Genomic DNA, 15,402 nt, shown 5'->3' with positions numbered 1-15,402 from the left:
GAATAGTTCTGGAGAAAGTCTTGAAACCACGTTGCCTGAGTCTACTATGAATTTTTGTTCTCTAATTGCAATTGGGCTTTTACTCCTTTTCATTTACAGTTCATAAACCTTTTGTTCTCTCCTCAGACCTCTCACACCATACCTTGCTTTTTCCCTCTGACTTTTGCTTATATTTTAATGATTTTTAATAGATTCCAAGATCTTAAGGTCATATTAAACCTGTAAGTTATCTCAGAAGCCATGTAATCTAGCTCCCTCATTTTAAAGATGAGGAAACTGAGACCATTACTGTATACATGTTTCTCCCAATAGAATGTAAGTACCTTGAGAGTAGGACTGTTTCATTTTTGTGTTTGTAGCCTGGCACAATTCCTGATGCATTACAGACCCTTAAAAATGCTTGTTGATTATGTGATTTGCTGTAGCAAAAGCAAAATTTGAATACAGGACTTTTCACTCCCAATTCATTTCTCTTTCTTCTGTGTCATACTCTTTCTTCTGTGATGCATTGAATATCCCTGTATATGGCAATCATGTCTTAAACATCATGAGAGTTGCCTTCTCATTATTGATAAGAGATAACTTCTACAAATATAGAAGCCATATTCATGTAATTCCATGAGCATCCTCTAGTAGTGTTTGGTAAACACTAAACACTGGCCAAAAGAAATTGAATGAACATAGTCCCTGATCTTTAGGAATTTAGGATTAAATACATTAAAGGATATATAAACATTGAGAAATAATAAATACACAAAGTACTTATACATTGTACAAATATTTGTACAAGCTCAGTATAAACTAACAGGGCATAATACACATGAAAAATTGGTCCAGAGCTGCCTTCTTGTACTCTACCTTCTGAAGGATTTTCTCCTACTGTGCCCTGAGAAATATATATTTTTTCCTTTTCAAAAAGTCTTATACCTTTTCCTTTAGTTTTTTTGTGGTATTCTTACTCATTGTGTTTCTTCAAGTACAGAGCAACCTTACTGTGGTATGTTGAGATATTGGAAGGACAAAATATGAACAAATTGGATAAATTATAGATAAACTATCAATCAAATTTAGTTTGTCTCATTGAATTTGGCTTTTAAAAATGTAATTTTGCTATTACACTTTATTATCCCAAATTTGTTATTACAATTCTAGTAGCTCTTCACATAGAATAGAAGCTGTTACTTGGGTTAGGTTGCTATAGAAAGATCAATTTAGACCTGTAATTGAGAGATAGACTTGAATATGAATAAGAAAGGACAAACAGCATTAGAGCTATTAGGATTAGCTAATAGTTCTCATTAAAAAAATGAACTGGCAAAGAAGAAGAATCTAACCATAGAAACTTATTATGGGAATAGGAAAGACCCAGGTTCATCTTCAGAGAAAAACAGTGAAGTAAAAAAAAAGCCTCTTTTACTTCAAAGAGTAATGTTAAATGGCTTACTCGAACAGAACTTATAGAATAATTCAAAAAAAGAATTTAGGGGGCAGCTAGGTGGAGCAGTGGATAGAGCACCAGCCCTGAAGTCAGGAGAACCCGAGTTCAAATCTGGCCTCAGACTTAACACTTCCTAGCTGTGTGACCCTGGGCAAGTCACTTAACCCCAATTGCCTCAGCAAAAAAAAAAAAAAGACTTTAAAAAGTAAATGAGAGAGAGAGAGAGATTGAGGAAAAACTCTTTAAAAAAATCTAACAAAAACAAGAAGATAATGAAAGAAAAAGTAAACCAACTAGAAAAGGATATATAAAGTTTTAAAGAAGAAATAATTCCTTGAAAATTAGAAATGGGCAAAGAAAAGCCATTGAAGCTAAAAGAGACCAAGAAGTAATTAAAAAATCCTATAAAAATGAAAAATTTAGAAGAGAATGTAAAACATCTTATAAGAAAAACAACAGATCTAGAGAATAGATCAAGAAGAGGAAAAAAAAAAAAGAAACATGACACAATAATAAAAAGGAATAATCAAAGAAATTGTCCTGGAGTGATAGAACATAAGGGGAAAGTAAAAATAGAGAAAAAAATCCACCAATCATTACTACAAGGCAAACATATGGGAATATTGTTGTTAAATTTTGAAACCCATAGATCAAAGAGAAAATTTTACAAGAAACAAATTCACCCCTGCCCAAATTTAATATATTTGAGCTACAATTTGAATTGTACAGAGTTTTTCAGCAGCTACAATAAAAACTGCAGGTTCTGGAAAAAAACCACACACACACACACACACACACACACACACACACACACACACACACACACACACACACACACACACACACACATATATATATATATATCGACAATCAAAAGAACTAGATCTGCAGCCAAAATATCATATACAGAGAAAGCAACTAAAATAATTAATGAAAAAAATGGACATTCAAAGAACTAGCAGAACTTTATCTCATCTAAACCTTAACTCTAAAAAAATTTAAAATATAAGAACCAATATCAAAGAATAACTTTGAGGGAGTCAACAAGGAGGAATTGTTTATGTTTTTAACTTGGAACTGTAAACCACCAGTTTAAGATTGACATCAGTAATTGGGTAGTTAAAAAAAAAAGACTGAACAGAGCTGAGAATAATCTATCTCTAAAAAGCAAAACTAGGAAAAGGTAAGAATAGTAATTTTGCTTTATACATGAGATGCAGAGGAAGAACTGACATACAGGCATTAGAGGCAAAAGGAGGGATGGTAGTTCTGAAAACCTACTCACATCAAGAATTGGTTGAATAGGGAACAATACATATATACATACATACATACACCTACCACACATACATATATACACACATATACATATTCAAGGTTATATACATATACATATATACAAGGATATAGCACCCTCCAAAATCTATAAGAAACAAGGAGTGAGGGAATAGGATAAGTTAGGGGTATAGAAGGGTGTGTAGATTTGTGGCAGTGGAACAAACTGTATAGATTAATGGGAAAGAGACAAAGAGGAAGAGAAGGTGGGGGAGAAGATAAGAGGAATCCATGGGTGGGAGGAGGTTGTTATAGCAAGGCATTTTACAGATGAAGAAACTGTGCCTGAGAGAGAATAAATGATGTGCCCACAGTCCCATAGCTAATTTAAATCTGAGGCAGGATTTGAAATTAACTTCAACACCCTGTCTATTTCAAAAATATTCATTAAATATCTTAAATTCCTTTATTATTAGGTACTGGGAATATACATGTAAAGAATAAACCAGGCCTTTTATCAGAGTCAGGCTAGTGGAAATTTTATGCTTTGTCATCTGGGATTTTCGTCCTTTCTCCAACATTTACTGCTTTTGTAACCCTCTTTATGGCATTAACTTCCCTGTGTCATATTCTCCCCATCCATAAAAAAAATCCTAAAAGTTGCATGGCCTACCTTAAAGGTATGGGAAAAAAGATGTTTAATGATAAAATATATTATAATGGGGAGCTATTATGGTTGTTAGGATAATTGCTTTTATTATTGCCATCTGCTTTCAGGGATGGCACCTACTTAGGATGATGAATTCCTTATCAGGTGCCACAGAAACACTGAAAAGATTGGATTAATTTTGAATTGTTATACATTTTGGGCTTCCCTGTATTCTTAATGCACATAATGGATGTGAAACAAATGTTAACCCTTTCTTTATTCCTTAGGGCTGTTATGACAAAAATTTATCCCCTGTATTCCAGGATAGGGATGTTTTCTAGAGCAATTAAAGTTTGAAAAGTTGTGAGTTCCTCTTTTAAATGGCATCAGATTGCTGTGCTTTGACATTTCTTTTTTCTCTTTATTTAATGATCAGTTGCCCTGTCATAATGCCCTTAGAGTGTTATTCAACTTTACATGTAGCTAGCTTTCAGGCTAGGGGCCTGAGGATGGTCCTGATTCTTCTTTGAGACAATTATGGTGCATCAAAAATAAATTGCATGAGCTTTGGAATCAGAGGATCTGGGATAAAATTGATTCACTTCCTGCTACATCACTTCACTTCTCTGAGCCTCAGTTTTCCCCAGCTGTTAAAATGAAGGGGTTGGTTTAAATGACCTCTAATATTCTTCCCAGCTCTAAGTCTATGATTCTCTATACTCCTATCAAAATAACAGTGTGGGCCCTATTGTGGAAAGGAAAACACTTTGTAAACCTTAAAGCACCATTTAAATGGGAGATATTATGGGCTTTGTGACAGCAATTTACTGCTCAAAGGCCTTATTAGCTTATTTGTGGTTTCACAGCTGTGTTCTGGATGGTTGAGGTTGCTGGAAGGTTGACCTATGGATAAGTGAAACATTTAACCATGCTCTCTTTCTGAGTCTAAAGTATTTTCCCTCAGGCTGAGACACCTCTGGAATCATTTAGAAACAGTTGTATATACTCAATGCCAACAGTCAACTGCTGAAGTGGTTAGCCCTGACCAGACAAGCCACAGGGCAATGGAGGTTGTGCCTAAACTTGAATATTCTATTCTGGATCTTGTTGACTGATATTGACAACTATAGTGTATTACTGTGATTATTCCTCTTAGATATGTGATAATGTGAAACAAATGCAGTAGAACTACAACTTCTTCAATTCAGTATTCCTCAAATACTATATAAAGAGTGTTACATATGAGCAGTTAAAATACTTCATTCATTTATCGATGTGGGTACTCTCCAGGCTGAAGCAAAGTGAAGCCTTTTTGTGAGAGTAGATAATTTCATGAGTTGCTAGGATTTCCAGAGTCTAAAACAAAAAGAAAGATATCCATAAACTCAAGTAGTTTAACTCATAATGGTTAAACACCATAAATAGGGAGCTGAAAAAGTTGGTGTAGGTAGTATGGTGGTACAGTTAGGAGAAAGGAAGATTTCTAGTTTGGCACTTCACTCAAAATGGAGATTCTGGGAGGAACTTACCAATGTAAAAAGGAACATGCAGATCAGAAGGCAGCTGAGTCATGATGATATAGTATGTAAGATATGAGTAATGGTTGGCTTTTGCTCAGGTTCTGTAATTCTGGGAATAATAGAGATTGCATTGCCTGAACATGAAAACTTTTAACTTGTTATTTATGTTATAGGACATTCTTTTGCACAGGCTGATGATCTTCATGCCTGGAATTCTCTCCCCTATCACCTTTTCCTTTTTGAACTCTGAGATTCATCTATGACTCTGCTCATGTACCACTTTCTAAATGAAACTTTTCCCAACCCCCCAGTCATTAGGGCTTTCACTTGCTTCAATTTGCTGTGTACATATTGTACATTTACTTCTTTGTGCATCATTGTCTCCTCAACAGAATGAAAATTCTTTGATGGCAGGGTTGTTTCCTTCCCTCCCTTCCCCTCCCTCCCCTCCCTCCCTCCCTTCCTTCCTTCCTTCCTTCCTTCCTTCCTTCCTTCCTTCCTTCCTTCCTTCCTTCCTTCCTTCCTTCCTTCCTTCCTTCCTTCCTTCCTTCTCTTCACTTGCTTTTTCCCTTCCTTCTTTCTCTTCCTTCCTTTCTTCCTTCCTTCCTTCTCTTCACTTGCTTTTTCCCTTCCTTCTTTCTCTTTCTTTTTCTTTCTTTCTTTCTTTCTTTCTTTCTTTCTTTCTTTCTTTCTTTCTTTCTTTCTTTCTTTCTTTCTTTCTTTCTTTCTTTCTTTCTTTCTTTCTTTCTTTCTTTCTTTCTTTCTTTCTTTCTTCCTTCCTTCCTTCCTTCCTTCCTTCCTTCCTTCCTTCCTTCCTTCCTTCCTTCCTTCCTTCCTTCCTTCCTTCCTTCCTTCCTTCCTTCCTTCCTTCCTTCCTTCCTTCCTTCCTTCCTTCCTTCCTTCCTTCCTTCCTTCCTTCCTTCCTTCCTTCCTTCCTTCCTTCCTTCCTTCCTTCCTTCCTTCCTTCCTTCCTTCCTTCCTTCCACCTCTATTGCCTCATACAGCACCTGGTTCACAGTATGCATTTACAACATACACACAAGATATGCCAAATAAATTGTTAAATTGACTTGAAGTGAATTTCCCTTTTGGTGGGAACTGCCAGAGCTTACCTCCCAATGGAACAATCTTTGAGATGCTAGGATTACTTCCATTCTATGGTCATGTATTAGAAGAAAGTTTTAGGGGAGTGAGGATTAGTGGTCTATAAATGTTAAATAATGATGATAATTGTTATCTATAAAACAGTAATGATAATGTAAGAGGTGTGTGTGATTGTGTGTCTGCACTGGTCCATGCAGGTTATATGTGCTTAGTATCTGGATTTGGCTTCCAGAGAAATATAAACAAATGTTTCTAGAATATTCTCTACCCACCCACCCTTCTCTAAGGGTGAATTTTAATTTTTGTCAAGGGAAAAAGTAGGAGATAAAAACCAGGAGTCTGATCACTATGCTCTCTCCAGAGAGGTTGTACCAGGATAAAATTAGATCTTTCTGCCCTCCTAGATTTTGTTAGTCTAAGAGAAATGATTTATAGGTTCAAGCTGTGATCCTGTTTGCTATCCCTTAACAGGGAAGGAGTGCACTAAGCCATTTATCCAAAATTAGACTCCCTTCCCACCAAATGCCAGTTATACAAAAACCACATGTAGTGAATCTCTAATAGACCCATTTATCTAAGTTGAAAACAAAGAGAAATCACAAAAAATATGCAGATGAAATTGTATTAGAGAATGCACAGAATGAATAAACTTTTTCACTGTGAAAGAGGTATCTCAACTTACCTAAGAAAAAAAGTCTTAGATTTTACCAAAAGGAAAGTCCCTGAACTCTTTAGTATAGGGAAGTTGGTATACAGACTTGATTGAGATGCTGCCCCCTTTACATGTTGGCCTCTTTCAGGGTCCACTCCCTGAAGCAAATATGCAGTCATGAGTCTTCTTTTTCAGGGGGAGGCAGAAGATCAGGGATCTCTCCTCTTTCAAGCTTTTACCAATTCTTCCATTGATGAAGAAGTGGAGAATTGAGTAATTAATCTCAGTCAATGAAGAGATTTTCTACAAATAGCTTTTGAGCCCTTTGTTATAATAACAAATGATACCTACCTCAAAATACTCTTAGGAATAAAAAAGCTTTTTGCAAATCTGAAATTGATACGTATTGTTGTTGTTACCAGGCTACTTGAGAGCAGGGCCAGTTTTTTCTTGTTTTTGTAACCCCAGTACCTAGCACAATGTCTGGTAATTTGTTGATTGATTGGCTGGGTTTCCAAAGGGCCAGCATCATGGTCAAGTGTGTTATCCATGTTTGACACACTATCGAACTGTATCTTCTGTAGCTCTTTATCCCTGATTGCTGCTCTAACAACTAGACATTTTCCACTTTTTATTTATTGAGGACCTAACTTGAAATCACATTAGTTAAAATTCCTTTATTTATGCTCAAATTCATTTCTACGTGTAAATGAAGAAAGTTGTTGCCCATGTGATGTGATAAAAGCAGGCACTAAAACTCTTCTCCTAACCCAGGTACTCAGAAATTTCCACCATTAAATCCACCTTTGGACTAATACATCAACTTATTTTCAATTTGCCTTAACATGAAAATTTTAATTTGAGTTACAACTCATTAACATGATTTATATATAATTAATTTATAAAACTTAATTACCTAGGACTTTAAGAAAGTGCTGTCAGTGTTTATTAATATTTTTTTGGCATCTTGTTACAAAGGTCTAGCCATACAACTCTATTTATGGTTAAGGATACTTGAAAGATAGGTAAAAATGAATCCAAATCAAGGATGCAGGAAGTATATGACATAATAGGTTGAGAAGATATGGTACCGAGGACCTTTTGCCTTTTTCATAGAATTATCTTTGATCATCTCTGCTCATATCTTTGAATGACTTTTTGAGTTTTTAAAAATCTTTTTAATCACATAAGCTTTGGAAAAAACTTTCTAAAATAATAATACTAATAATACTACTACTAATAATAGTTTTTAAAAAATACATGCGAAGATAGTTCTTAATACTCACCTTTGCAAAACCTTGTGTTTCAAAATGTTCTTCCTCCCTTCCCTTTTACTCCTTCCTTAGATAGCAAGCAATCCAGTACAGGTTAAACAAGGTGCAATTCCTCTAAACTTATTTCCACATTGTCATCCTGAATGAGAAAAAGCAGATCAAAGGGGGTAAAAACATGAGAAAGAAAGAAAAAAAATCCAAGCAAATAAACAATAATGACAATAAAAAAGGTGCCATTCAGTCTCCATAGTTCTCTCTCTGGATGTGGATGGCTCTTTCCATCACTAGTTTTTTGGAATTGCCTTGAATCACCTCATTTTTGAAAAGAGTCAAGTCCATCACAATTAATTATCATATTATCTTGTTGTTGCTGTGTACAATATTCTTTTGATTCTGTTCACTTCACTTAGCACCACTTCATGTAAGTTTTTCCAGACTTTTCTGAAATTATCCTGCTCATCATTTCAGATTGAACAATAATATTCCATTACATTCATATACCATTCCTTATTCAGCCATTCCACAACTGATGGATATCTAGTCAGCTTCTAGTTCCTTTCTACTACAAAAAGGACTGCTTCAAACATTTTTTCACATGTGGGTCATTTTTCCTTTTTCTTTTTTTTTTTTTTTTTTTTTTTTGATATTTTTGGGATACAGACACAGCAGAGAAACTGCTGGATCAAAGGTAATGCACAGTTTGATAGTCCTTTGGATGTAATTCCAAATTGCACTTCAGGAAAAGTTCACAACTCCACCAAGAATGTATTAATATCCCAGAAAATCTTTTATTTTTTCAGGTTAAAAAAAGTTTAATTCATTTCTCTTCCAATTTCCACTTTATTGAAAAGAAAGAAAAGTGAAAGTTTCCCACATTGGTTACATTCTACAGAGTTTATCATCTTTCTCTTAGGAGGTGAGATGCATGCTTCCTTATCAATTAGCTGAAAATATGGTTGGTTATTGCCTTGATCAGAATTCTTAAATATGTCAAAGTTTGTCTGTAATATATTGTTATTTATATAATCTTCCCCTTGTTTTGCTGACTTTAGTCTTTATTAGTTCATCAAAGCTTTCAGTTTCTCTGAAATTTTCCCTTTGTCATTTCTTTTGGCAAAATAATATTCGATTATAGCTTTATACTATAATTTTTTCAACTAATTGATGGTCATCCCATTGCTTCCAGTTTCTTACTATTACAAAGAGAGCTGATATATCTACATATCTACATATACCTGTATATATATATATATATCTTTATCTATGTGTATATCTACAAACAAAATACATATATTCATATAAGTACATATCTATATGTAATACAACATTGGCTTATGCACACATATATGTGTTTATAAGTATATTTATATATAAACATAATACACACACATTTGTACAGATGTGCAAATATAGAAAGTGTATTTGTATATATGTGTATATATATATGTATATATATAAATGTACATATATACATATAGGTGTATATCTACATAGACACATACATATAAACACATGTAATGTTCTTTTTCCTTTTTAATTTCTTTGGAGTAAAAGCCTACTACTGATCTCTGAATGAAAATGTATACACAGTTTAGCAAATTTTGGGGCACTGATACAAATTGCTTTTCAGGAGAGCTGAGCTACTTTATAGTTCTGGCAATAATGCATTAATATACTTTCTTTCTCACAGACTCTGCAACGAGTTATTTTTTCCTTTTTGTCATGTTTACCAAAGGTGTGAGGCGGAACCTCAGAACTGCTTTAATTTGCATTTCTCTAATTATTGGTGATTTGGAGCATTTTTTTTTTTTTTTTTTTTTTTTTTTTTGGTAACATGACTGTTGATAGTCTGGAACTTTCATATACTTTGACCATTTATCTCCTGAGAAATGGCTTTTATTCTTATATATTTGAATCAGTTTTCTATATATCTTAGAAATATATCAGAAAAATTAGTTGCGAAGATTCAGTTCTCTCCCATTTATTTACCACTTAATATTTCCATTTTAATTTCATCCATTTTGATTTTCAGATATATAAGCCTTTTAAACTTCCAATCTTGACTTGCCCCTGTAGAATTCTTATGCTAATAATAAGTTCCTCAATTTTTTTTTCTTTTTAGGGAATATGAGGTGTGTTTTTCATATGCTTCTTGATTTCAGCTTGAAAAGAACAAGAGTATAATACATTCAGCTTGGATGAATTTGGGCTTCCACTTTTTTCCACGAAAACTTTGGGACCTGGAAACTCAAAATGAACACAGAGGCACCAATTTACATGAAATGAAAGTGAAAAGGCTTGTACAAATCTGTCCTACGTAGAGGTCTTCATGAAGACTCAGGGAAGAATCTCTGGGTTGGGACAGAGGTATGTGCCAATTCTTACTGTTTTCATGTACCCCATCTTTCTTTGAAACCTTTCATGTGCCATGTGGTTTTCATCAGATAAGTCCCTAAAATCTGACAGATCTTTTTCTTTCTGTCTTGCAGTCTGGGTTGAGAAGTACAAGCAATTTCAGAGTGAGCTAAAGACTCCTCTGAGGGTTGTTTGTTGTTTCATAGCCAATAAATCTTAAATATGCCAGATTATTGTGGTATCTTCACATGAATCTATATCTGAAGTGCTGTTCATGCCAGTTATCTTTTCTACTGCCATGTGGCGGTTTCAATTTGTAGCTGGATATGACTTGTTTCACCTGACCTTATTGCTCACATAAGTTTTAAATTCTAAAACTAGGTGGTCCTTAGAGTCTAAAAGTGGGTGGTCCTCTTGATTAGTTCTGATTCAGGGTACTTTAATCAAGAATTCAGCACATAAGCTTCTGGAAGAGATTTTTAAAAAACACTTCAAATCAAAGCAATTTGGCCTTTTGATATACTTTTGTTAGAATTTCCTTATGAATATTCATCTTTTAAGAGTTGAAAGATCCGTAATTTTCTTTCTGGTGTCAAAATAAATCTTTACTATCTAAACTATAAAAAATGAAGTAAAACAAAAACACACACACATCTATGCACACATGGAATGGGACTCAAGCCTAAACCTGTAATTTCACTGGTCCTGGAAACTTCCACGTGAAGTGAATCCCTCTGACAGTAGGTATGTATATATATATATATATATATATATATATATATATATATATATATATATATATATATATATATACATACATACACACACACACACATATATATACATATATATGTATATATATACACACTGTAACTTGGAGATTGATCTACTTATACATATGTACACATCTAGTATTTTCTAGTATTTACACAGTTAGACAAAGAGAACAAGAAAAAAGTCAGGGTGAGGGAGAATCCTGGAGTACAGAAGATCTAGGTTCAAATCCCACTTCTGATATATACTGACCATGTGATCCTGAACAAGTGGCCTAGTTTTCTAGATCAGGATTTCTTCAATTTTTTCCACTAGCAACGCTCAAAATTTTATATGACCCTGGATATAGAGGCATATAAAATAGATATAAAAATTAATCATTTACTGATAATAAGTCATAATTTTGCAACCTCCATATTCAGTTATGAGACCCCATATGGCATTTCAACACACAGTTTAAGAAGCTGGGCTTTAAATTACTCTTTAAAAATTTAAATTGCACACTGATAGAGGAGGCTCCTCAGAAAAATCTCCACAGACCAGAAAATTTATAGATATAGTTATTAATCTTACTTCTCTTGTTAAATCTCTCTATCTCTCTGACTCTGTCTTTTTATTCTCTCTCTCTCTCTCTCTCTCTCTCTCTCTCTCTCTCTCTCTCTCTCTCTCTCTCTGTCTGTCTCTCTCACTTACAAACACACTAAAGAAAAGTGCAAAATAGGTCGTTTGCTATAAATTATATTTTTCAGTATGTCAAAATGTTTGCATTTTTTGATTGTCAATTTTATGATAAAAAGAAATTTTAAAAAAAGTTTAGTCTTCAAAATTGACCATGATAGGATTACAGAGGAGCAATCCAGTAACTGAGGATATATGTTAGTACACAGAACTAATATACTTCTACAGTGTTTAGTTAATTCCCTTAGGTTTCCTCTCACTTTTTAGTAGGCTGGCTCTACCTTTATTATCAAGTGCTTTCCTATATATGTGTAAACACAAGAAAATAACAAAGATCTTAATTTAGTTAAAACTTTATGAGTACAGATTATAGTACTTCTAGACTTTTCCATCCTATGGACCCTTGTCTAGCCCCTTGCCTAATTCCTCCATAGAGGACATACTTACTGACTTTCCCCTGGGGCTTTGAATTTCATCAGAGATTCTAGTGTAGCAGTCAGACTGTCCCTGAATTTCTCCTTGGAAATATGCTGCTAGCTGAAATGATGTAGCATTTTCTTTACTCTGATTTGTAAACAAAACCAAAACCCAGACAAAGATTTCATTAGCATAGGTCAATTCCATCTCCTGATATTAATTATCTTCTGTTCTGTCACAGTGACAGAGAGTTGCCTTGTCCAATGAGATAATAAGTTACTTGTCTAAGATCATTAATGTGCAAGGTATACTGTAAGTCTATTTTTTGTGTTCCCTTTTTTTCCTTTTTGATTTTAAATGTATTTAAAATGTTTAATTAATGCTTTCACTCCTATCCCATTATCCTATTACTACTTACTAATCTGCTAACGCTCTCTTTATATCCATGCTGCCACAGTCAGAGTACAAAAAAAGCCAGATTCAATTCTTTTTAAGAGTTTATTTCATTTTCTGAAGTGATATAACAACAATTTCCCTGGATTGAAAGAATTTGCCTTAGCAATGAGGGTTTCCCCACTTTCTGATTTTTGTGTAGTTCTCTAAATGAAGTGCTAAATATATAAATAATATATTATAAATAATTTAAGTCCAATAGTGATCAAAAACTCCTGAGCAAGTCTTCATAATTTTAAAAAAGGCAAATGAAAACAGTACAAGCATTTATTAAAATCGGTATTTAAGATCTTTTAAAAATATCTTTGTAGTCTATACTTTCTTCATTCACAATTAAATTGTTTAGAAAGATTTAGTTTCAGATAAGATTTAAAAAAAGCTTATCTGATGAATCTTAACAGAAGTTAGTTTCATGGTTGGAAAAAGTATGTGTCTATAAGCTCTTTAAGGACAGGGATTATTTTGTATTCCCAGTGCCTGACACCCTCTAAGCATCTCATACATGCTTATTATTGCTTTGTATTGCATTGACTTGAGACCAGATACCACTAAGAAAGTGCATAAGAAGATAGGGAGGTCATTAATCTTGGACATCTTGCCCTATAAAAATATGGGTATACATGTATGTGTATATATACACATATAGTTAAGCTTGAACACAGAAAAGGTTCATATAAGAGATGATTGTTAGGTAGGTTTGGCTAGTTTTTTTTCCCATGTAAAATGCTTTACCTTATTTAAATAGCTATAAAAGGGCTTTCCTGTAGATTTCATTAAGGAGTCACATGTGTAAGGAGGCAATGTGTAAAAAGTCATTGTATGGAAAAAGCTTTTAGGAGCATAAGGCAGGCAGGATAGATCATGTAACAGCCTAAACATGTGACATATCCTCAGATAACTGAAGCCACAGCCAATAACTGCCTCTGGAATCTGCTAAGGAGTAGCTGCCATGACTGGCAAATACACTTCCCTCTTTAGTATATACTGGAGGTGCTGCTGACTGCTAGGATGAGTCACCCACATAGTTTTACAGAATGCATGGGGCGCTAGAGGAAATGACATTACCTGCCCCCAAAAAGTCTCTCATCCATTTCATATATAGAGATAGATACTTCTGTATCATATAAAAAGTATACATTTAACTTTATTCTGCTGACTGTTCAGGAAAACTGAATTGTATTCATCTTGAGAGAAACCATTCAGATAACCACTTCTTTCAGGAGCATTTAGTTCCTCAGCTCTTAATCATGGAATTAAATGTATTTATCACTTAATTAAACTAAGAAAAGAAGCTATTTATACTGTGAAGGTATGTTTTTTTATAGAGAAGTCAAGTTAAGTTGAGTCAATAAACATTTATTAAATGACTATCATATGCCAGGCACTATGCTGGATGCTGGCGATACAAAATAAAATGAAAACAACAATCAAAAACCAATCCGGCAAATGGAATAGTGGGAAAAAAAGATCAGATTTAAACTCTAAAAGAGCTGGGTTCAAGTCCTGTTTTTAGCCTATACTATATCTATGGTCTTAATTTTAATTAATTTAAGTTATATTAAGTAACTTCATCTCTTAATGTCTCAGGCAACTTTCTGATAATATTAGTTTACAAATTAGTTGCTGATCTGTATGGTAGAGGGAATTTCCACGTAAGGAATTTTCTTTAAATTTATGAAATCACATGTCTAGGACAGAAAATAAATGTAATTTAGATATAATTCAAGTCTTGATTCAAAATGATAATTGTTTTTCTAGTCTAACATTTCATACTTGGTAAGCTATACTCTTTGAGATCTTCCTAAAGTTATCTTTTTTTTTTTTAATTCTAAAAACAGGATTAAAAAGTTCTTTAGCTCTAAGTAGCTAACACACAATTAATAATCTGTAGTGTGGTAGCAAAGACTCAGAATGCAGTACAAATATGTCTGTGAGAACTATGAATGAGAAAATGTTGGAGAATGCACCTGAAAAATTATAGAGCTCCATACAAATGTAAGAGATCATAATGATTGTTGTTGTTTTATTATTGTTTGACCTAAATGGCTACACTGGGCTGTGGTGCCGTGTGTACAGTTCTTTACTTGGAAAAGTCGGCACAACAATGTTTCCTATTAGAAAAAGCAGGGAGCTCCTGAGGTAAAATATAGCAATATAAAATGATCTCAACTGAGGGTCAGCTGAAAAAATAGGATCCCTGTTTCCTTGCTCTATCCTCTTTTTTTTTTCCCCCCCCTTAGGCTGGGGTTAAGTGACTTGCCCAGGGTCACACAGCTAGGAAGTGTAAAGTGTCTAAGACCAGATTTGAACTCGGGTACTCCTGAATTCAGGGCTGGTGCTCTATCCACTGTGCCACCTAGCTGCCCCCTTTTGGGGATATCTTAAAGAAATAATGCTTGGAATATCAAGGTCAGAGCAGAAGCTGTTGATTTAATGGCAAATCTTGGTCTGGGACTTTGCCCAAACATTAGCTTTCTCTGCTTTGATCTTTCATATTTCCTCATGTTTCCCAGCAGAGGCCAGGTGAGGAGTCAGGACAGCTAGCTGGGGCAGCAGAAAAGCAGCTGGATAAGTAGGCACATTCTATTTTTTAATTAGATATCAAGGTTTTAAAATATCCACCTGGAGACTGTGGTCTTAAAGCAATAACAAATTTGATTCAGTGTTGTTGGTTGATCTTATAAGTATGGATTTTCTTGAATGGTTCTGATTTAAAAAAAATAACATACTTTCAATAGTTTTGGAAAAACAATAGTCTTTGTCAGACAATGAGGTCTGACTTCTTATTAAGAAAAACACGATTGATCTATCTA

At 34.1% G+C, this 15,402-nt stretch overlaps 1 long non-coding RNA gene across 1 annotated transcript in view; it reads right to left on the bottom strand.

The window, feature by feature from the left end:
- The window catches only part of LOC141555532 (uncharacterized), a 46,489-nt gene extending 34,241 nt beyond the window's left edge, over positions 1-12,248 (bottom strand). The window contains exons 1-2 of the long non-coding RNA XR_012486246.1: positions 12,167-12,248; positions 7,925-8,051 (exon numbers count right to left, since the gene is read on the bottom strand). This is a non-coding gene — a long non-coding RNA (uncharacterized LOC141555532). The remainder of the gene's footprint in view (positions 1-7,924; positions 8,052-12,166) is intronic.
- Positions 12,249-15,402: the final 3,154 nt, after the last annotated feature.

This window comes from Sminthopsis crassicaudata, chromosome 1 (genome assembly GCF_048593235.1).
Source record: "Sminthopsis crassicaudata isolate SCR6 chromosome 1, ASM4859323v1, whole genome shotgun sequence".
Lineage (NCBI taxonomy): Eukaryota > Metazoa > Chordata > Mammalia > Dasyuromorphia > Dasyuridae > Sminthopsis > Sminthopsis crassicaudata.
Note: the sequence above shows the minus strand (reverse complement) of the source record. Positions and strands in the feature narration are given on the sequence as shown.